This window comes from Rhipicephalus microplus, chromosome X (genome assembly GCF_043290135.1).
Source record: "Rhipicephalus microplus isolate Deutch F79 chromosome X, USDA_Rmic, whole genome shotgun sequence".
NCBI classification, from domain to species: Eukaryota; Metazoa; Arthropoda; class Arachnida; order Ixodida; family Ixodidae; genus Rhipicephalus; species Rhipicephalus microplus.
In genome coordinates, this window is record NC_134710.1 from 278,206,700 (window position 1) to 278,230,614 (window position 23,915).

The following is a 23,915-nucleotide window of genomic DNA, read 5'->3' on the forward strand; positions in this document are numbered from 1 at the left end:
TCTTGGTGTCGTTAGAGGGACCGGGAGAAAAATGCTATGCGTACATATAATAACCCCCGCAGGTCGCGGGTTCGCATCCCGGCTGCGGCGGCTGCATTTCTGATGGAGGCGCAAATGCTGTAGGCCTGTGTACTCAGATTTGGGTGCAGGTTAAAGAACCCCAGGTGGTCGAAATTTCCGGAGCCCTCTACTACGGCGTCTCTCATAATCAATATAGTGGCTTTGGGACGTTAAACCCCACATAAAAAAAACTTATAATAACATCAATACCGCTGACTGCGCTATCTGATGACGTCATAATTTTGCCGAAATGATCATTGAAGCATTCAGCCAAGCGACATCTGTCCTTTTTTTTTTCATTACTTAGGATTACTTCGTCAAAAGACACCCGTTTTTTGGGTGTATACGACGTAATTGATAGTTTCCATGTGTTTTCTTCTTCTGGATTTGTCCTTTATTCCGACGCGAAAAAAGTTTCATAGTAGTGCCCCTTATCCTTTCGCACTTTCTTGTTTATTGCATTCCGCAACTTCTTAAGTGCAGTGAGATCCCTTTCTTTACGCGTGCGTAAAAATGTAGGTAATAGCCTAAATGTATCTTAACGTGTTGAGGCGGCCACCAAAGCGTTCTAGTACGTTTCTTTACCTGGCCTTATTTGAGCGGAAACGATAAACTATAAAGACGAGGGAAAATTGACAGGAACCCACCTTATGACTCCCTAACCCCTTTTTTATCATATAAAGAGGACCAGTATGTGTGCAGCACAAGTGCGCGAAAGTGTTCCATATTTTTGTCTTGACAGACATATTTAATGAAACGTGGTATGAGGCAAGCGTTCTTCATGAAGATAAAATCAACATGCTATGTATATTGGGCAGTGGTCACTGGCAATATAGCTGATAGTACCGCCCGAGTGAATCTACGTACCAGCATTAACGACAAAATTATCAAGAGCGGATTGACAAGTTGCTCTCACAAGAGTAGGCGTTGTGATAATGGTGCAGAAACGGAGTGAATTTATTAGGCTAGTGATTGCGCGGGGGAAATGCCATCATCGAGCATGCTAATGCCGAAGTCGCTACCGACAGAAGCACTTTGTGTTTGAGAAAAAAAAAGCATACTCTAAAGCTTTTCACTGAATTCTAAGAATTTAAACTTGTTACAGTAGGCAGTCGGTAAATCACGTCAAACTGATTTCTGACCAATTTAGCACTGAGTACTTGATAGCGTGGTGTAGTGGAGGTGACTTCCTCATGCACTTCACACTGTATGCCGAACTTATCATGCAATGTGACACCACCCCCGACGTTTTCCCGTTTGATTACCAAAAAACTGCCTATACCCGTCTACGAGAAGCATTTCACTGTGTTCTTGGTACCATGTTTCAGAGAACATAACTAAGTCCAATCAAAAAGTAAACTCTGCAAGAAACACAGCCAGAATATCTTGCTTATAAGGGAGTAAACGTCAGTCCAAATGAAGCGGATAAATTTCAGATGGTAGACTAAATTTTTTATACATTGTGCAGTCAAAAGGCATATAAAATCTTGAGGTTCTCGCGCACCTCTCTCTTCGTTATCTCTTCAAGGTCAGCCTCTGAAGCAATGTGGATTGCACAGCTGGCCTAAGTTTTGCCATTTCTTAGTAGGGGTTCCGTCGCACTTTTTTAGCGCTGCAGAATATTATATGACTGCTTATCAGTCCTCAACTTCAGATTACCCGTAGTTCGTCTGGTCATCTCTTAATCGTTTGGAACTCCACAATAAAAAAAAAAACAGCACTGATTCAAACTTCTGTCCATACGAGTTTAGACTAGCCTAGTGCTCTGGTTTACTCTACTTCTCAAACGCTTATTCTGCCGTAACTTCTTTTTGTCTTACTGAATTTTAATACTGTTAGCTTGAAAAATGGTGCTGATTTGAGGTTGTATTGTATTTCATTGGTGTTTGTATTAGTGACGAAAACTCCGGCGAATAGACATAGCAGTGAACAGGAGTCACTACGCGGGAGCCAAATGCACGTACTAATATTTGCACCTATATGGTGAGCCTAATGACGTAGAATAGTAAATGTAAAGATGAGGTAAGCTCAAGAAAGCGACGAAAAACAAAAAATTCTCACGAAATAAATGGCGCATTTGCAGAACTAATTACGAAGCGGCAACTTGGATCGGTTTACCCCAACGCCTGCTTTCACATGTTCTCTCGCGAACAACTCTGATATTTTCTTCTGCACAGTGGTTCAAAATGACCGTGCATGTAAGCCCTGGGTGCTAATAGTCGATCTTTAGAAGCTGGTATGTGGAACGCATCGCCCTTCCTTCAAAGAAGACGAAAGCATGTTGACCAGCCCTGTATTAGAAGGAGAGAGGGGGTGTTAGAAATTTGGGGGAACGTCCGTTTGCGGAATACGTTCTGAGTTGATTAAATAATAGCAAGTGGTGATTGTTAAGTTTGAAAAACGTTGCAAACTGCTGTGTAAAATAGCTGGAATTCTCCGTAGCAAGCACGTGCCCTTAAGAATTTTTTTATATGAACTGCTTGGTGTTGACACAGGAAAAAAGAAATTATATTGAAGATGGGGTAGTTAAAAGAGTAAGTTAGTAAGGCTATTTGCTTTTTAAATACAAGTTGTCAATCGTTTCTGCAATCTCGTCTGTTCGATGACGCTGCCGTTGTACGCTATGAAAATTTTTGGCGAAGTAATAGATCTCTGTGTGTATGTTAGTGAAGCGATAAAGGAAGAGGATAAGAAATATAGCCACGTAAATGATGTTTATTAAGTTCGAAAGGGTAGCATTGCTACTTTAACGTTGCCTGTCAACTGGTGATTTGACTGATGTAACAACACAGTTGAAAGGGCAGAAGACCCTCTTTACTTAAACAACGGGTAATTATTTCCCTTAATGTTTGCTTTTACTAAGCACCTATCGCTGTTTAGATGCTCTATAAAGCCCATTCGAAAGTTTGACATATACTATGTAGGAGAGCTGTTCAATGAAGCTTGGTGAATCAGAAGCCCTTCCCACCAAAGGAATGGGGTGTGCGGACACCTGAAATTTAGAATATTTTTGGGACAGTGTTTTCTTTGATTCGATTCACATTGGAAGTTTTACTAATCAGGACTTCCAAAAGAAAAATACTTCATGTTTCATTAAATGTGGCATCTGTAGATTCTTATTATGCTTTTTCTTAATACACTTTTATGTTGCAGCAAAGCTTCCTTTAGCGCTCTGCTACGACCAAAATTGCACTGACACACGGAAATGCTGGTTCCAACATGGAGATGCTAGATGTGGTAAATGGGGGGGGGGGGGGGGCGGGAGGCGAACGATGCTTTTTTGGTCCTGAAACTTGGGCAGGAAGCGCGAAAGATCGCATGCCAAAGCATCCGATCTTCCGGAAATAAAAACTTCAGGTGTTTTTATTTATTAACGTCTACGAGGCAGAAATGAAAGTACAATTGAAGGGAAGCACACCTTCGTTTGCCACATCAGTTGGGTTTCCATAGAGTTGAAAGAGACAGTGCAAATAGGATCTCTAGCTTTCACATGTAAAGTGTTGTTGGCAACACTATGGTTGCACTAGTTCATGTATATAAATACAATTTGGCTTCTGCATGGCCCCGTTCTTGATAAGGCAACTATGAAACACCGCCCTGGTAGCACTTCATCAACCTAGTGAAAAAAAATGCTTTCATGCAGCTGTCTCATAAGAATGCGCTTAGAAATTGTCTCCAACTTTTTTAGCAATTTTGGTTTGAAATATGAGAAAAATATTTGATTTGATTCGCAAATGCACTGAAATATTTCATTTTGCTTTGAACTCAAAATTTTGCAATTCGCACAGCTCTAAAATATTTAACTTGTATTCAATATCTCGGAGATTTTACACACATAGCTAATATACAACAGAGGAAAAGATCAGTATAAGACGCAGCAAGCCAGAAAGCGCAAATTTTTGTTTCTTTACTACAATTTCAAAATCTGCCTTGGCAGGAAGATCCATGACCCGAGGTCAGCCAGGGCGTAGCCTCGCTCAGAATTCTGATGCGGTCTTGGACCATTCGCTGTAAGACAACTTCCAATAGCCCATAAAAAACAACAAGTGGAAATCTTGGGACATTTTGGTAATGCATTCTTTAAAAAAAATGAGTAAAAATTCACGCATCTCAGCGAAGTGAATGATGACGAGTAAGCGAATACAGGTTGTAAGGTACATAATGTCTGCATTGAAATTGCCGACTTCTATAAAGAACGGGCAGATGAACCAATGCATGCATGGAGAGACAAATGGACGCGCGGGGAATGGACAAACAGGTGAATGAACGAACAGAAGCACGCGTGCATGCACAGACGAATGGACAGATGGACACTCGGACACATGCACGGATTGAAGGATGGACAGGTGGCGCACGTGATCATTTATTGCTCTGTCATGTACTTCATAGATATACACATCGAGACGATTCGTCCTTGTGCAGGTGTTAAAAATCGATTTTGGTTTTGCGGAGCTTGACGGACGCGGACGACAACAGGCCTCCACACTAAGAAACATCACCCATGAAAGGGCGTCGTTTTGTTGTGCAGTGACAATCGCCATATGGCTTGCTTGCGCGTTCTTGTAAGCACGGCACTAACCATTTTCCCATCAAGAATGGAATGTCGCGCTGCGTGCCGTTCGTGACCAGGATATGCCGGGCGCTCATTCATAAAGCAAACGAAAATGGACACGAGATGAATATTTCTATGGGACAATAAAGTCAGCCTTATAACTCACTTTTTTAAAACAACGATCCGCTTTAAGTTTGGAGCGCTGTTTCTCGATCTGACGAAGCACGTGAGTGTAACTATGCCATGCAAGTGTAACTATGCCATGCAAAGGTAGGAGAGGTGGAGGAAAATAAATGCACAGTAAAGTTAGGAGCTGTGAAAACGAAAAAAAGGTGAGGGGAAGGGAAAAGTAACGGGAAGATCAAAGCAAGGGGGTGAAAAAGCGAAGTGACGGTGAGAAGGAAGGAAAGGGAATGGGAAGAGTAGAGGGTAGTAAAGCGACGTGGTGATGCGGAAAATGAGATGTGAAAATTGAGGGTGATGAGGGAAAAGAGACGAGAATAATGAAGCGAGGGGTGAAAGTGCAAAGTGCGGGTGAGGAGGAGAGAAGCATAACGGGAAGAGTCGATGATAGTACAAGAAGATGAGAAAGTGATGTGAGGGGGAGTATGAGCGAAAGTGAGGTTGAGGCAGAAAGAAGGCTACAAGAGTGAAGCGAGGAGTGAGAAAGCAAAGTGTGGGTGAGGAAGAGAGAAATGTAAGGGAAAGAGTAGAGCATGCCACAGTGAGGGGTTGGAAAGTGGAGGTAAACGTAACGGAAAAAGTAAAGCATAGTAAAGCGAAAGGACGAGAAAGTGAAGTGAGGGTGAGGAGAGAAAGGTGACGGAAAGGATAAAGCGAGGGGGAGAAAAAGGTAAGTGAGGGTGAGGAGGGAAAGGCGATGGGGGGATGATCTTTTAGAAAAGGCAGAAAGGTAAGAAAACGGGTTGAGGAGTGCACGATAACTGTATTTCGTGTGAGGACACCTCAACCGATACACTCACGGGGGATAGGGACTGAAGGGACAGTGAGAGTGGAGAAAAGAAAGTAAAGTAAAAAAAAGAGAGCAGGGTTACATCAAGGAGAAAAAAAAAGAAAGAAAACTCGCATGATCGGAGGAGCACACGATTCAGCATGGCGAGCGGCCTATGAAAGTCGCTCGCTCAAGTTTGTGTCCTCAAGAAAGTCGAGTAAGGCTCGAAGGGCAGAGCGGCGATGGTCATCGCAGCCGGTGGGATGTAGGATGTCCTGCAGGATCGCACATGGCAGTCCGACGAGACGGTATTTCTCGACGAGCTACTGGTGCGTCACCAAAAGCAGGACACTCATACAAGAGATGGGACAATGCTTCTACCGCGTCGCAATAAGCGCAGTTCGGTGAGATCGCGCCGCGCAGACGATGCTTTCGTTCTGCTGGCCACACGGAGCCGGTCCTCCGGCCCAGAAGGAGCCCTCGATTGAGGTGGGTAAAACTAGTCGGTGGCATGGAAGCAGGGGAGCATCCCTGCGGCAACCCGAGCGTCAGGATGCTCGCGCGCTAACAGCCAGCGAGGTTGCTGCGTGCCGAGTCAAAGAAGCTTGAGTAGTCCATTAGCGGGGTCTCGGCGGAGTGTATCTTTGGCAAGATCATTGGCATCCTTGTTCCCTGTGATGCCGTCGTGTAAGGGAGCCACTGAAGCACAACGGCGCAGCCGTGCTCTTGAAAGGCAAGTAGGCTGCCTGCAGCTCGCTCAGCCAGGAGCGAGCCACGGTCCTCCCTGGCGAGCTGGCTCAGGACAGGTTTGAATAGAGAATTTTGCTGCGATCGTGATGGCTGGCGACTCGCGTAGGAGGTCGGCAGCCAACAGAAGCCCGACTAGCTCAGCTTTTGTTGAGTATGAACAAAACCACAAGCGGCATTGCTGCTCCACACGAAGCTGAGGGACTATACAGGCAGCCGCAGCAGAGCCATCCCGCCGGATGGACCCTTCAGTAAACACTTGCGTCCTCCCGGCCAGGTCCCCGTACATTCACGCCACCACCTTTTGCATCATGGCACTGAGCGGGGTGTGGCGCTTAGATCGGACTCCCGGCAGGTGCAGGTTCACTCGAAGGGGTGCTCGCTGGTGAGGGAGTGGCCAGCGCGATGGGCGAGCGGGATCGTCAGCCGCAACGCCGTCGTAAACGTGCAGGAGGTGACTGACAGAGGAATTCGACACAGCACGTAACCACGCGAGCAGGGGGCCAGCATAGGGTGCCCGGTGAAGAAGCTCCAAGTCGCACAGTGCGCGCAGGTCCGCCACGAGCGAGCTTCCGCGAGTGTCTCGGCCACACAAAAACTACGAATCATTTTCTGACACATACAAATAGCGCGGCGATGGTCTTGGTCTATAAGTCGCCATTGTGGTGCTTGGAGTCTGCATTTCAGCATGGCGTAGTGCACGTTAGATAGAGAAATCGCCACGTATGTAGGGCAGGCGAAGGCAGCGAAACAGCCATTGCCACGAGCAAGTGGACGGCACACGGCCGATTGCACGCGACGCACAGTCTGGCGTACGCGCCGCACCGTTAGAAACTATCAGAGGCAATTGTCTATCGTGAGGCCGAGGTAGCGGACGTCGTTGCGCCAATTACTATGGGCGAAACATCTAGCTGGAGGCATGAGGGACGTCGTGAGGTCCCAGCGCGAGAGTGAACGTTACTGGAAGGCACTTGGTGATCGGCGCGAGCACTAAATAAACAAAAAAGGGTTGAGGACGTGGCCCTGTGGGCTACCGCAGATGACGGGACGCAACGCACTTGTCGCCCCACCCACGCGCACAGAAAACGTCTGGTCGGTGAGAAAGACCTCAGCATAGTACAAGAGCTTTCCCCCTGACACCGAGCCCGTGCACAGGACCGATGATGGATTCGTGGGGGAGCGATTGAAAAGCCGACTGTATGTCAAGTAGGAGTAGAATGGCCATTTCTCCATTGTGTAGAGCTTGCTCCAGGGTGTTCACGATCGTGGCGATGCTGTTGGCTGTCGCGTCTTCAGGCCGCAATCCACACTGTTCTGATGGTAAAGCATTGCGAGCATCCCCGATCTTCAGCAGGTGATAAAGGGCCATCTCTTCCATTGTTTATCCTGCCTCTGAGGTAAGAGAGATGGGTCTATATGACTTGACCGAGTGTGGTGGTTTGCTTTCTTTGAGGACAGGAATCACAGTAGCGGAGCTCCACTGATCTGAGAAGACAGCACTGGAGAAAGCTCTGTTGAAATGCATTCAGCAAGAAAGGGTGCTGGGAGGCGTCCAGGTTTCTCAGCATTTGATGTGGAATTCTGCTCGAACCAGGGGCGCTGCACTTGCACCTTCAGAGGAGAACCCGTTCCAGTTCGGTGAGAGAGAAATCCTCCTCGCAGAGAAAGCGAATGCCAGCTGAGGTGGCAGTTTCCACAGTAGGAAGGGCGAGCGCGTCAGTTGCCGGGACGCTGGTGACACTCGCTGTACTCGAAGAAGAAGGGGGCACGAATGAAGACGCAAGCAGTTCAGCAAGCTCCCTCTCAGTGATGTTTCTCGCAAGGGCTTGCAAGGACTGGATAGCTCGACACTTTCGGGTTAATTATGCGCATGATATGCCAGCCATGGCGACAGCGGCGTGGGTCATTCAGAGAACAACAGATGTCATGGGAAGAGTAGAGCATAGCGAAGCGAGGGGGTGGGAAAGTGAAGTGAGGGTGAGGAGTGAATGGTGACATGAAGAGTGAAGCGAGCGATGAGAAAGTGAAGCACGGATGAGAAGGAGAAAAAGGTGATGGGAAGAGTAGAGCACAGTAAAGCGAGGGGGTGGAAAAGTGAAGTGAGGGTGAGAAGGAAAAGTGGGATGGGAAGAGTGAGGGCAAGTTGGTAGGACCCAACTCAACAAACGAACTGTGCAACCTAGAAGTAGTTACAGCGTAACTACGGAAGCGAAAAACTATTGCTTTTTCACTTCCGCAGTTACGCCGTAACTACGGTAGGTTGCGCTGTTCGTACATTCAGTTAAAGTGTAGTAAAGGAAGAGGTGAGAAAGCGATGTGAGTGTGAGGAGGGAAATGTGACGGGAAGAGTAAAGCGAGCGAGGGGGTGAGAAGGTGTAGTGAGAGTGAGAAGGAGGGGAAGGTAATGGGAAGAGTAAAGCATATTGAAGCGAGGGGGTGGGAAAGTGAAGTGAGGGTGAGGAGAAAAGAAACGTCATCAGAAGAATATAGCACAGAAAAGCGAGAGGTTGGAAAGTTAAGTGAGTGTGAGGAGGAGAGAAAGGTGTCAGGAAGTGTAAAGCATAGTAAAGCAAGGTGGTGGGAAAACGAAGTTGAGGGAGGAGGAGGAAAAGGTAACGGGAAGAGTAAAGCATAGTAGAGTAAGGGGCGGTAAAGTGAAGTGAAGTTGAGGAGGGAAAGGTAACTGGAAAAGTATAGTATGGCGAATGGGTGAGAAAGAAAAGTGAGGGTGAGGGGAATGTGACGGGAAGACTGAGGCATTGGAAAACGAGGGGGCAGGGAATCGAAGTGAGGAGGACGGAAAGGTAACGGGAAGAATAAAGCATAGTGAGGGGACGGGAACCTGAAGTGAGGGTAAGGAGGAGGGAAATGCATAGGAGAAGAGTAAAGCATGGTAAAGCGAGGGGGCGAGAAAGCAAAGTGAGGGTGCGATTTGTGTTTTAGACGTTGTTGTATAGTATGATTTGCTGGCAAGACATGCAGAAAGTTTGAAACGGGTAGTTTCTATTTTAAGGCAGAATACATTTTCCATCTACGCAACCACAAGGAAATAGGAAGCTTGCCTGTGCCTCGCCGTCACTGTATTGCACGTCAATTCAAAGACCCAGCGGAAGCTCTTTGATAGCAGACAATGCATACCATAGAAATGCTTGCCATTGGTTTCAGTAATGCTGCTGCACAGAACGTCAGAAAGGGTCAAGACCGCTTATTTTATAGAACGATATCGTCTCCTGTGGATATATTCAACTGGTTTAAAGTTACAATGGACAAAATTAAAATGCAGTATATGGCCTGCGGCGCCGTATTGGGGCGTTGTCTTTTAAAAAGCCTGTTTATTGAAACAATGAGCCACATTTGAATTTAACTTGCTGAGCGGTTGTTTCGACAATATTTTTGCGTTTTACGCGACTCGTTAAACTGGGGCTGCAGTCCCGTAATGTTTCTTTAAGAAGCTCTGAATAGAAAAAAGCAATGTCTGACCAGGCAGACACACAAATGCAAAGGCCCTAATGCGTCTGTATGCGCTGAGCGAACGTGAAAGAGCCAAGAGCATGGAAGCACCCCGCGTATTTCTTCTCATTAAATGGATAGTTCTGGCTTCAGTCGCAGTTTTCTGGCACCGATGTTCATACTGCAGATAAAGCAGAAACTAGAAACTGACCTGTTGAGACAATGTGAAAGTGAAACTGAAGCTCCTGCCCCGAAGGAACGCGCTCTCTAGGCTGACACTGAGGGCTCATGAAACGCGCCGGCAAACGAAACTCTACACCAGCGACAATGTTGCTTGAACGCGAATGTTCTAGCGACAAAAGCTAACAGAGCTAGCGTTCAATATATTGCTACGTAAAATGAGACGGGACGTGACTATTTGGCACTGTATTTACACCGATAAATACGGAGCGCAGCACACAGACCAAGTAAACCAGTCTTCTTCGTCTTCTGATCATAGAATGGTTCACCTTTTATGCGATAGCTACGTAGCAATATCAATGTTAGTCACAGCTGAACCATCTTCTTTTTTTTGGGGGGTAGTGCGCGTCATGCACCTACTGTGCCGTACGGAGATGCCGCGCGAGAAATGGTAGTGGTCAGCACTCATGCTAAAACTCGGCGCGAGATTAAGGTGACTCTTCCGCCGATATATATAAATGCTGCAACAAGGAACCAATCCGAAAAAGAACAAGCCAACCCAGCCGTTCGGTATCAGATTGTATGCAGACCAGCTTACCTCTACCACCCAAGGCAAGGCTGCACCTCTCAGCTCGGATGTCGGCAGCGCTGTCCGGTCAGTATCGCGTCCAAATGTTTGAACGAGACCACGAAGGCGCAGGTGCCTCGAGCTTCACCTGCTCGCGTGGCCAATAGATTATTATTATTATTATTATTATTATTATTATTATTATTATTATTATTATTATTATTATTATTATTATTATTATTATTATTATTATTATTATTATTATTATTATTATTATTATTATTATTATATTATTATTATTATTATTATTATTATTATTATTATTATTATTATTATTATTATTATTGTGGAATATTTATGGTGTGCACCCAAAAAAGAAAAGTAGCCTCGCGCGCGGGTGGCAGGAGGATGCATTACGAGCATAGCACAAATTACACATTCAGACGACCTTATCGAAAGTGCGCTGTCAGAATAAAGGTAATTGAGAACTTAGGTACTGAGGTTGATCTTGTTCAAGAACCAACACAGTTAGTGACCCAGCTCTCATAGTCACTGCATGCCCGCACAAATCAAGGATTGTCATAATGATCATCAAGTCTTTCTAAGGCACGTAGCCCTCCAAGAAATACAATTTATTAATAATGGGAATATTAGAAATGTAATTGCGACAAATGACACGAATTGTAATCTTATAATTGAATATGATACTATTTTTCCCCAAAACGTCACGTTCCAGTCTGTCAAATATTGAAATAACATATTAAGAGATTACAAGGTGCATGCAGAAACAAGTTATATAATACCAACAGATGCTTCAGTGAATAATCAAAAGACAGAAGTAGGCATTGCTTGGGATTTACTTGACTGGTCCTTCTCAGTGTGACTGTCTGAATTTACTGCAGTTTTTGAATCTGAGCTCGTGGCGGTTTTTTAGCACTTCCAATACTTCTGTCTAATCAAGACAGCGCAGTCATAATGACGGATTCCCTTCAGGCTGTGATGCCCTGACAGCTTCTGGGAACTCTCGAACTCTAAGGACATTCCGAACATTAGTACTGCCGCTGTCGAGACACCTGAGGTTACTGTGGGTTCCAGGACACTGCAGATTAAGACCAAATGGATTAGACCATTCCTTAGCACGAGCCGTGCTTGATGGTCCAATATTATTCGTACTACGAGAAGTCTATTACATTGCCACAATTAAATATCGAAAATCAGCAATCTGCACTGATACAATAGCAACAATAACTAGATGGAGAGAATATGATCACCACAAGTTTCCATGGCGACCCCAGTAGTCAATCCAGAAAGCTCGAAGTTTAGATTACTAGATTTTGATGCCATGTGCCCCCTCTAAACCTATCATTGCACAACGCAAGACTACGTGTAGTTACGACGTAACTACAGAAGAAGATACATGGACAGAAAAAGCGCTCTTTCTGTCCTTGTCTCTTCTTCTGTAGTTACGTCTTAACTACTCGTCGTCTTGCACTGTGGAAATATATTGACTTTCAATCACCAACTAGCCCAAGCATCTGTCCTATATTTACACAGAGCTGGTCAGGTGATATCACCCCTCTGCGCATTTTGCGCAGAAATAGAATCAATTAATCATTATCTTTTATCTTGTCGCCGATACTCTATACTTAAAAAAAGACCTTTAGTTATTCCCTTTCTGTTAGGTTGACAGTGGTACCTGTACTAAACATTGATGCCTCAGTTTTCGGGCATTGCCACAGGAATGCTTTCAGTGCCGTCTGCGATTATATTCAGGCATCCAAACGTATTACATTATAATTCCTAGTGAAATATTTATTATTCTGCATCATCAAAAAGTGTTTTAACATTGATTCTGAATATTTAGGTGAAGTAAACTAACCTGTGTGGTCAACTCAACAGCTGAAATCTCAAAATTTCTGAAATAGATTTTTCTACTTTCCCCCCTTTTTGTCGCTTTTTAAATATTACACATAGTTGTAATGCTCACAAAAACAGCACACTACGTTTTCTTGCCCAAGCCCGCTGAGTGGGTGTGAGCCACAATTTCATGAAAACAAACAAACAAAGAAAGTCTAGCGAAGTTGATTTTGAATGGGCCTGAGCCCCAGCGTAGGCATCGGCCACGAGCTCTTGGGCTGGGGCGGCTTCCTCGGCTTGCTGGACGGCCTACAGTTGTTCTAAGAAGGAGCTGGGCAGAGCCTCCTTCTACGCGCCCTGTGGTCTGAAACTGCCTCCTTGTGGTTTTACCGTTCGTTTTCTGTAGAAGTATCACGTCCGGTTGCTTCTTGTTAATGAGGAACTGTTGTAGGTGTCCCTGCTTACAAGCGTATCCTCTACAATTGCATTGCCAAATTACACAATTCTTGTATTCCTGAGTGACAGCGAATATAATAGTTTTCCGGTGTTCTCCCATGTCTCTGCGTTCTCTGATCTGCGGTATGGTTTCCCAGCTGGTTTCAAGGGTGACGATAGTTATAGTGCGAGAACAAAACGACGACACAGTCTCTGTGTCATCGTTTTGTTCTCGCACTATAACTATTGTCATGCCATACCAACTAGCCCAAGCTGCCACACTTCTTGGTTTCAGGGGCGTGCAGCGGATAGCTGGTAGCTTTCGGCTGATTGGTTTCGACCCTTATGTGCAGGGTGGCGAGTTGTTGCTTTATTTGCTGCATTGCAGTCGTTAGCTGCTGCATCGCGTTTGTAAGCTAAATAAGCATTGCTTCCATTTCTGCCTTATGCGTGTTTTGTCTTCCTATATTTTTTTCCGAATTGTCCTCATGTCTTCTTCGACATAAGCTTCTCGTCTATCGTGTCATTTCCTGTTGTTTCTTCTGTTTTCTGTGTTTGACTCTCAGCTTGCGCCAGGTCCACTTCTACTGCCCTACGTTTCGAGGGGGTAGGCAGCGTTTCGTTCACAGAAAGCACGTCCCCTGTATTTTCTCCAAATAAAATCATTGCGCCTTTTTTAGATACCTCGGTTTTTAGACTAGCATTTTCTTCCCTAAGTTCATATATTACGTTTTTCTATTTACTGTTATCCTTTTCCAATTGCTCGAATGGTTTTTGGATTCGCATGATTATGTCGTGTTCCCTTTGACTGTTAGATAAGACAATGCCAGACCCCACACGCTCCCCGGAAGTGGCTTCCGCCTAGCTCACTCTGAAGGCTTTGGGTAGACTGTCAGTATTACAGGGTCTGCCAGCTCGCGTTGCTGTGGTGTCGGCACTGGCTGTACACAGTAAAAATTTTTGCACCCAAAAGGGTGTAAAAAGGTTGCTTTTACGAGAAAGCACCCTTTGCAACACCCTTTAACACCCATAAATGGTCGATTGAAAAAAAGCACCCCTTTGTTTGGGTGCTTGCCTCGATAGCACCCTAAAATGGGCTCTAAGGGTGCTTTTGTGCCTTAAAGGGTGTAGGTGCCGATTCATCAGATGGAATATGCAGCATAAGAAGAACACATAATTATAATATTTGGGATTTTACGTCTCAAAAACCTCGATATGATTATGAGGGCCGTTGTAGTGGAAAGCTGCAGAGATTTTCACCATTTGGTGTTCTTTAATGAGCGCTCATATCGCACAGTGCAAAGGCTTCTACCTTTTCGCCTCCGCCTTAATTCAACTGCCACGGCCGGCATCGAACCCGCGACCTTCGGATTTGCGGCCGAGCAGCGCAGCTACTGCACGAATATGTGGACCTTGCGTTATATGACGGCCTAATTGACTTAGAATGTGTGAAGGTGCTCTCCGAATACAGCAGAATGTCAGCAGAAGCAAATCGCGTTTCATCTATAATGGCAATTAACTGCAATCCATGTTACGAAAGCTTTCCTTAGCGTTGGTTATAAGCTGCATGTTTGCTATGGATTATATACACACAAATAATGTTCGCCCGAGTATGGGTGCGTGTGCGTGTAAGCGCGATTGTGTGTACACCCGTGCATGTGTGCGTGAGCGTGTATGTGCGAGTCCGTGCTTGTGTTAAGCGTGCCTGTGCACATGTGTACGCCCATGCATGCGTGCGTTTACGGTCGCGTGTGTGTGTGGCCGCTTGTGTGTATACGTGTATGTGTGTGCACCTGTGAATAAGTATGCGTGTGTATCAGCCCGTGCGCCCTAGAATTTCGTGTGTGTGTGTGTGTGTGTGTGTGTGCGGGGGGGAGGCACTGCTTCTTATTGTTTAAGGTCCCACACCTGTTGAGACTGGGAGTCTATATGGGAGGTGGCTTAAGGAATGGCGGTGGTCAACGCACTGTACACGGACTATTCAGTACATGGAAATCAGCTGCACATTTTCGTACTTGATCGTTGCTTACGAACTTGAACTTGCTGTGGTAGCTGATTAGGTCCGCTGAGGTGCTTCTATGCCCGAAAACGTGGGTTATGACCAATTCCCACGGAAAGCTGTCCCTGCATTTATGCACAACCATCGTCTATATTAACAACGTTTAACAAGAACGTGCCGTGCCTTTGCTACAGGTGCTTAGCTAGCTCATTGGGTAACCATATGGAATTATGTGCTGATCATGTGGTCAGCAAAAAGTTTGTTATAACAACCTCGGCACGTTTCGTGGTGCGTGACAAGCCTTCTAAACATCCGCGACTGTGGATTAATTTGTTCCAGCTTCGACTAAGCATTCAGTGTTTGCGGCACCATACGCGGAAGCGCCGGACACAGACAATGCAAAAAGAAATTCCTCTGGAAAAAGCTGTAGCGATGCTCTCCCGCTAATGCCACCGAGGACGAAATAATTATTGTTTCTGGCCATTCCATGGTGCACTTTGTTTTCCACAAGTTTTGCTTCACTATTTTTCGCCCACTGCAATCGCATTCCGTCAAAATACTCAAGGAACCTGAGGCTGGTAAATACCTACGTCGCTGTGAGACTGACTGGAACGAGAGTTGCCATTTACAAGGAGTCATTCGGCGTCGAACGGCCGTCCGCCGTATGCGCCATAGCGTTTGCCTTTCGGCGCCGTCCTGGCGGGTTTCCCGCTCCGCCCCCCCCGCTCACCCCGGCCAGCGTAGCTCCCACAACGGCGGCGTAGATAAGCGAATAGTTGCGTCACCGAACACCTGCGTCGACAGCTGCGGCGCCGCCGCTCCTTCTCTCTCTCAACGTCGCTCTCTGTCTCATCGTCTTTCAAATGCGTTGCGTTGGTCTGGGGTCTTGGTCGCTGTGTGTGTTCTAGCGAACAGGCGCATATTCAATGGTGGTCACGCATGACACCGTGTTCGAAGTGACGCTCGGATTAAGGAATATTCATGGAGTGGCGGACACGGACAACGTGGGCCTGTTAACGGTGAGTGTACTGTTTTCGTAGGTAGTAATCATACAGCGCTAGCTGGGCGTCTGCAGCAGCTCTGCCGAAGTAGGCTGCCAGCCATTTACAACAGCATGCGTTCGCGGGCCTGTTGCAGATGCCCGATTAAACGTGTGACTTAACGAATTCACAGTGCTATGCGCGATGTTGTGTAAGTGCCTGCATCACTCATACAGTGAGTGATGTGATCACTTAACAAGGGCGGGATTAGTTGCTGATCGCACATTGTCTCTACACTGCACAAAGTGATTGATATTGTTTTAAGATGTGCTTTGGGCTACATCGTAATAACATTTCTATTAATACTCAAATGTGCAACGTGCTTCTGTAGGTGTAAGCGTAAAAAAAGAAAGAAAAAGCAAAAATTATGTACAGAGGCGCACTGTACGAAATGGCTTTTTTTTTTGCTTAAAGACGGTATAGTTGGAGGTGCTGATATGCCGCAATGCTCCCAGCACGTGCGCCTCGGTCTTTTAAGCTATTTAGGACAAGTGCCACCAGCAACAGGGAAAGATCTAGCAGACTTCCAAAGGCGCGTTGTTGTGGCCATCGCCGTGCGTTGTTTTCCCTCGTTTCTGTTTGCTGTTTTCGTGCTTCGGTTTCATCTGCGATAATGTTCGGCGTTATAACAGAATCGAGAGAGTATACGTGACTGTTGGAGCTATGTGTGGTTGCTCTAGCATAAGCCATGGCTGCTGCAACGTAGTCGGCGTTCGCGCGCGTTGGTGTCGTTCGAACGCTCTTACTTGCGTGATTGTGTTTAACTGAGTATTTAGGCACGGGCTGCGTTTGTAAATCCCGTAGTCAATAATCGCTAATAGCGTGCCTCTGATTGCCATCAGAGGATGGGCTTGGTTGTCGAATTATGCCAGACGCTTTTTCTGAAAGCAAGCTTTGAATTTTTTTTTCAAAGAAGTACTTTCATACGTGCATGGCAGCACCTATTGCAGGCCCGCAACTCATTAAAAACTGGACGAGCTATCACATTTTTTATCAAATTACAATGAATTAAGATGATTGAATTATAGATGATTGAATTATAGATGACGAATTTCTGTGCTAGATTAGGTGCACAAAACACATGTTCGCAGCCCTACGTCTAGAAAGCAGGCAAATAGGAAGCACAGCGTCAAATTTGGATTAGATTCCATTGACGGAGCGTCTTGTGAGGGTAGAAAGAACGAGAAAATTGTTCATTTTTGATGCCCTTATAGAGGCAGTCAGAATCGCACTGATCGGTGACTTGTAACAATTCCTCAGATTGTTAGAGGCGTGATTAAAGTCAGTAAATCTTTTACTTTTTTTTTTTTGCAGACCTCTTCGCTAGTGCCACGCCGAAGATCATTTGTTCTCATGTAAAAGAGAAAGCAGAGATGTCTTCACTGTTTGTACATGAAGAGGTAAGTTTCTTGTGCATTTTGATTAATGTTACATGTTCTGAACGTTGTACTTTAGGAATTGTTTTTCACACTGGCTCACTACCCTAGAAGGAATTTGATTCTTAGGTGAGTTCAAGCTTTCGTAAGTGCCATTTTTGAGCTGTAGTCTTACACTTCACCTCATTTCGGGAATTTGCTGTATGCTGGAAAACCCTTATCTTTATCATACGAAATTATTGGAATGTATGGGTTGTATGCTTTGAGTTCAGTGTAATGTCAATTACACGCCATTTCGAAGGATACACACTACACATTCTTTATATATGGTGCTGCCAGAACAGCACGAACATCATTTTATGAGAAGTCATATTTGCTTTTATTACAGGATGAGAGGGTGCCGCTGACGTCCTGCGTAGTCTACCCCCCGACCCCAGCCTAGCTAGAGCAAGCCTACTTCCTGAACCTCCACATGGATAACCGAAAAATCTTCCGTGTCAGTAATGACGAAGAAGGAGTGACAGCACTGATGAGTTGATTTTTTTTATTTTCAACATTGTCTACGGCCGCAAGGCCTTTAACAACCACCGTGATTGAGCGGCTTTTTCTCGGCGTGAGTTTGGAGTTTATCAAAGAAGTTGTTCAGGCAGTACGACGCTGAAAATTTTAGTGTCACAATGCCTGAACAACTTTTTTTCGAGTGTGGTCATGGTAGATGAACAAACATTGTTATTTGTGTAAGTTATTTTGCTTAGATATAGCTGGACCATTCCATGCCAAACGTCCCAGCCACTTTGGCGACCATCTGAATTGTATTTGAAAAAAAAAAGTGCTGGCTTACTGCGTTGAAAACAGTGAACTGCTAGAATATTTCAGCGAGAAAAAAAGTTTGTTCATGTGGCTGGCTTATAACTTCCTGGCATAATGCCGTCTGTGTGCTGTTTGTGGAAAATTTTGTTTTAAAACTACCGCTTATTTTTTCTAAAGCAAATTCGGTCTACCTGTTAAGTAAATGTGCTTCTGTAAGGTATTTGAAGGTCAATAATAATAGTGCAATTTTTTTGCCACATTCGCTTCCAAGAATAAAGCCAAAATGTGTTATGTATGCATTTTTTATTGCAATATTGCACTTTGTATGAATATCTGAGCAGTGAATACTTACTCCACAGAAGGTATATTTTGAGGAAAAAATATCTTTAGACCTCTCAAGCTGCTGAAGTATACGAGAAAATATCACAAATTTCACAAAATTGTGATTTTTGTCCGTATTGAGATGCAATTTGCTCCATGTTGTGATATAATAAAAAGTTATCATTATACCTAAATTGTAAGAAAATGAAATTCTTTCTGTAATAAAAATCTTATTGCAAAAAGGACAGGAAAGAGCGCTGTCAACTGAATTTTATTGAAGGTTCTACGAGCGTTTTTATACTGAACACAAGACCAGGGCTCATCTGCAACAACACATGTGTGACCATGACAAAATAATTTTAACCGAGAAAAGAATACTCTTTTTCGGAAAAGATAAGTGAAGGTGTACTGATGCATTGATCCTTGACCTTCCTGATAGAGTTCTAAAATCTCTCATTTTTCTGCTTGCTTTTTTTTTCAAAAACCGTGTTTTATGAAACCTAGGACTACACTTACATTCTTTACGGTGTCCGGCCATGAGACTACTATAGCCCTTCTTAACATTTAAAGCATGCTGTCTTGCTTGATCATTGAAGCATTGCGCAGTTTGTCCTATGTTTACTTTTCCACATGTTAGCGGTGTGTTATACAAAGTAGATTGGCATTCAGTAAACCTATTCTAGTGACGAATGGTGCAAGATTGACTGTTCCTGTTGCTGTAAGTACATGCACTTTTGAAAGCTTGAAAGGGGTGGAAAACAACAATGTCATATCTGCTGGCTCTTTTCCTAAAATTGTGAGACACCTTATGTACGTAGTACCGTGTGACATGCAAAGGTGATTGGTCATTCTCTTTTTCTTTTGGTCCTGTTTGCTTTAACTTTACTTTCTGCAGGAGGGTTTCGCAAACAAGTGTGATGATGCTGTTGGGGTATTGGCTGGTGCTATCAGCCCAGGAGTGCTAAGAATGTTCTGCCTTTTGATAGTGGGCATTCAAAATTAGTAGAAAGAGGAATTGATACCACATGTACTCAGGCCACCCTTCAGAAGTCATGTTAGCACAAGGGTGAGGTCAGGTTTAAAAACCAGATTAAAAGACTAAAAGATGCTGGGTATCCCAACAGAATCATCACACCCGTTTGCAAAACCCTCCTGCAGAAAGTAAAGTTAGACAGGACCAACAAAAAACAATGACCAAAACCTTTGCATGTTATACCACATCATGTGTCTCACAATTAAAAAAATAGCCAGCAGATATGATATTAGCGTGTTGTTTTCCACGCCTTGAAAGCTTTCAAAAGTGTGTGTACTAAACAGCAACAGGAATAGTCAATATTGCCTTATTCGTCACGAGAATAGGTTTACTTAATGCCAATTTAACGTTTGTAGAAGTATTTTTTATCAGGTAAACCAATGATCAGTGCATCACTACACGTTCACTTATCCTTTCCGAGAGGGAGTATTCTTTTCACAGTTAAAGATTATTTTGTAGTGCTCACACGTGTCGTCGCGCATGAACACAGTTCTTGTACTCCGTATAAAAGCGCTCGTAGCACATTCATTAAATTCAGTTGACGGTCGGTGCTCTTTCCTGTCCTTTCTGTCTCTTCCTAAAGTTGTCATGCTGTGACTAGCACACAACCACGATGAACCAACTCTCCCAAATTAAGCTCTTGTTACGTAACACGTAGACCGAATTTTGTATGAAAAGAAGGAGCGGTGCTTTTAAAATAAAATTTTTCACATACAACACCTAGACGGCATTCCAGGAAGTTCAGAAGGCAGCCACGTGACCAAATATTTTTCCTCTCCTAAATATTCCAGAAGTTCACTATTTTCAATGCAGCACGAGTTTTTCGAATACATTTGAGATGGTTGCCAAAATGGCTGGGACATTGGCATAAAGTGACCCAGCTGTGTCATTAGCCATAATTATGCATTATCTCTTTTGTTTTTTGTGTGTTTTGACTCAGTTTTGTGTTCGTTTTTAGCTTATTGTGTTTCTGATCATTGTATTGGTTTCTTAACTATTCGCTAAAGTTATATGTGCGAACTTGTATATGTTTGCATGTACATCATTTCTCATAACCAATTGTTATACATCCAGGAATACAAAGCTTAATCCACTGTGATTGTATACATTTGAAAACACTATCCATATATATTTTCGTGTGGATCACTTCTTGGGAACGATTGTGTACATGAAGGCGTATATAGTGAAATCATGGTGATTGTATATATTTGAAAGAATCATAAGTATATATTTGCCTGTATTTCATTCCTATTAACCGATTGTGTACATGAAGGAGTATTAAACTGGAAACCACTGGGATTGTAGGTACTTGAAAGAATTATAGGGATATATTAGCGTATATTTCATTTGTAGTCTCTATGTACTTGAAGCAGTATACTAAACTGAAACCAGTGTAATTGTATGTTGCAAAGAATTGTCAATGAAGTGAAACTGAATAAATATAATAAACATTTGAGGTTGTTGCATGTGTAGTGTACGTATACGTGAACGTATATCTGGTGAAAAAGTTGTGTGGCAGAAGAAAAGTTTATGTTTTATTTGCCTATTAAATAAACGCAATATGCAAGGGCAGCAAGACTTCATTTTCTGTAACGCGCATTATGCATATACTGTGAAGTATATATAGATCCAGCACAAGTTCATACACGATAGTACGCATTTATATTTTTGCCCAGACGCAATGAATGGAGCTCGACAGGTGGCGCACCATTGATAATGAGGACCACTTTCTTCAAGTAGTGTGTAATCAGTGCATGCTGATATCTATTAGTGCAGTCTAAAAGAATACTGGCACCCCTGCCATGGGCACTCAACACCCTTGTGCACCCTTCTCGCACCCTCCTCAGAGGGTGCTAAAAAGTGATGGACATCGAAGGCACCCTTCCTTAAGGGTGTTTTTTTAACACCCTACAGTTTTTTTACATGTACACCCTATTCTAAGGGTGCATGAAAAAGCACCCTTTTTGGAAGGTGCTGAATTAACACCCTTAGGGTGTCGTCCACGGGACAAGCTCATTTACACCCTTCTGGGTGTAAAAATTTTTACTGTGTAGACGTGCCCTGGGACTTGGGTCTGTTCTAGGCACCAGCACCGAGTCTAGGTTGGCGCTAGTGCGGATCGTCCAAACGTGAGGCGGATCGTCCTCGTCTCTCTCTCTGCAGCGCCGAACAATCATGTCCTCTTTCTCCATAGATTGTATGGTCCTTGTCTGCTTCTTCTTCACGTTGCGTTCATTCCCACTGGCGTTTCTTCACTATGTAAAAAGTGTTGTACTTAGCGTGGCATTTTTTGTGTCTGGTTGGATCATCCTTGCAGCAAAGAGACATCTCGGTTCACAGTGGTGATATTTCGATGAATCATTGCAGCCACAACATCTGCATCTTTTACTTACTGGGTTGGGGCGAACGTCGGATTAATGTCCGAGTCGGCGACATGCGTAGCACGTCTGGTATTGCTTCTTGTATAGCACGCAATGGTGCTTCATTCCGTTGTAGTTGATGTGCGGTACTACACTTCCTTCGAATACGACGATAGCGTTTGCCATGTTTCCCATCATCTTCACATGCAATAACATCGGGTTGTGCTTGCTGCCGATGTGTCTCACTATAATTTCAGGGGAGTCTTCGTCGGGTATCCCACGTGTGATGCCCTTGGTTGTATTTCTGGCGTGGCTGCGTACGCGCTCGCTGCGTATTCTTTGTCTCCCATGCGTAGTTTCGAGGTTTCACAGTATCTTCTAGTTCTCCCTTCTGATGGGGTGCTTACTACTATTATAATATGTCTTTCGTTGACAGAAAGATAATGCATCTTGTTTCTTCTTGCTTCAGTCCAGTTGCGGAGCGTATGCTGTCGCCGATCCGAGCAGCATGCTAAGTCGAGGTGCTGAAGCCATCTGCAGGACGTAAGATGACCTTGATGTCGCCCACTGGCCAATTCGGTTTCTTGGTCGTTATGTTGAGTCTTCGCACGTTTCTAGGTGCTCATTTTACATACCTGTATTGATCGGTCATCGTGTAAGCTGTCTGCTCAGCAGAGTGAGTGCTTCCGACGCATGTTTTGCTTCCCTTGTATTTGGCCCGTACTTCAAACCACCCCTTCTTTTTTGAACCTCCATCGGCGATATTTCTTCACCGTAAACGTGGAAAACTTCCATTGGGGTCATAAATAGAACCGTTAAGCAAGTAGTAAGAGGGCGTCACTCTGCTCACTTTGCTCGGCCTAGTCGCTCACCGTGTCTGCACAGTAAAAATTTTTACACCCAGAAGGGTGTAAATGAGCTTGTCCCATGGACGACACCCTAAGGGAGTTAATTCAGCACCTTCCAAAAAGGGCGCTTTTTCATGCACCCTTAGAATAGGTCGTACATGTAAAAAAACTGTAGGGTGTTACAAAAACACCCTTAAGGAAGGGTGCCTACGATGTCCATCACTTTTTTAGCACCCTCTGAGGAGGCTGCGAGAAGGGTGCACAAGGGTGTTGAGTGCCCATGGCAGGGGTGCCAGTATTCTTTCAGACTGCACTAATAGATATCAGCATGCACTGATTACACACTACATGAAGAAAGTGGTCCTGATTATCAATGGTGCGCCACCTGTCGAGCTCCATTCATTTCGTCTGGGCAAAAATATAAACGCGTACTATCGTGTATGAACTTGTGCTGGATCTATATATACTTCACAGTATATGCATAATGTGCGTTACAGAAAATGAAGCCTTGCTGCCCTTGCATATTGCGTTTATTTAATAGGCAAATAAAACATAAACTTTTCTTCTGCCACACAACTTTTTCACCAGATATACGTTCACGTATACGTACACTACACATGCAACACCTCAAATGTTTATTATATTTATTCAGTTTCACTTCATTGACAATTCTTTGCAACATACAATTACACTGGTTTCAGTTTAGTATACTGCTTCAAGTACATAGAGACTACAAATGAAATATACGCTAATATATCCCTATAATTCTTTCAAGTACCTACAATCCCAGTGGTTTCCAGTTTAATACTCCTTCATGTACACAATCGGTTAATAGGAATGAAATACAGGCAAATATATACTTATGATTCTTTCAAATATATACAATCACCATGATTTCACTATATACGCCTTCATGTACACAATCGTTCCCAAGAAGTGATCCACACGAAAATATATATGGATAGTGTTTTCAAATGTATACAATCACAGTGGATTAAGCTTTGTATTCCTGGATGTATAACAATTGGTTATGAGAAATGATGTACATGCAAACATATACAAGTTCGCACATATAACTTTAGCGAATAGTTAAGAAACCAATACAATGATCAGAAACACAATAAGCTAAAAACGAACACAAAACTGAGTCAAAACACACAAAAAACAAAAGAGATAATGCATAATTATGGCTAATGACACAGCTGGGTCACTTTATGCCAATGTCCCAGCCATTTTGGCAACCATCTCAAATGTATTCGAAAAACTCGTGCTGCATTGAAAATAGTGAACTTCTGGAATATTTAGGAGAGGAAAAATATTTGGTCAC

General features: G+C 44.1%; 1 protein-coding gene across 1 annotated transcript in view; it reads right to left on the bottom strand.

Moving 5' to 3' along the window:
- LOC119162199 (FGFR1 oncogene partner 2 homolog) overlaps positions 1-23,915 on the bottom strand; it is a 62,606-nt gene that overhangs the window by 19,255 nt on the left and 19,436 nt on the right. The window contains exon 5 of the mRNA XM_075879227.1: positions 10,540-10,657. The gene's annotated coding sequence lies outside the window, so the exon portion shown is untranslated. The remainder of the gene's footprint in view (positions 1-10,539; positions 10,658-23,915) is intronic.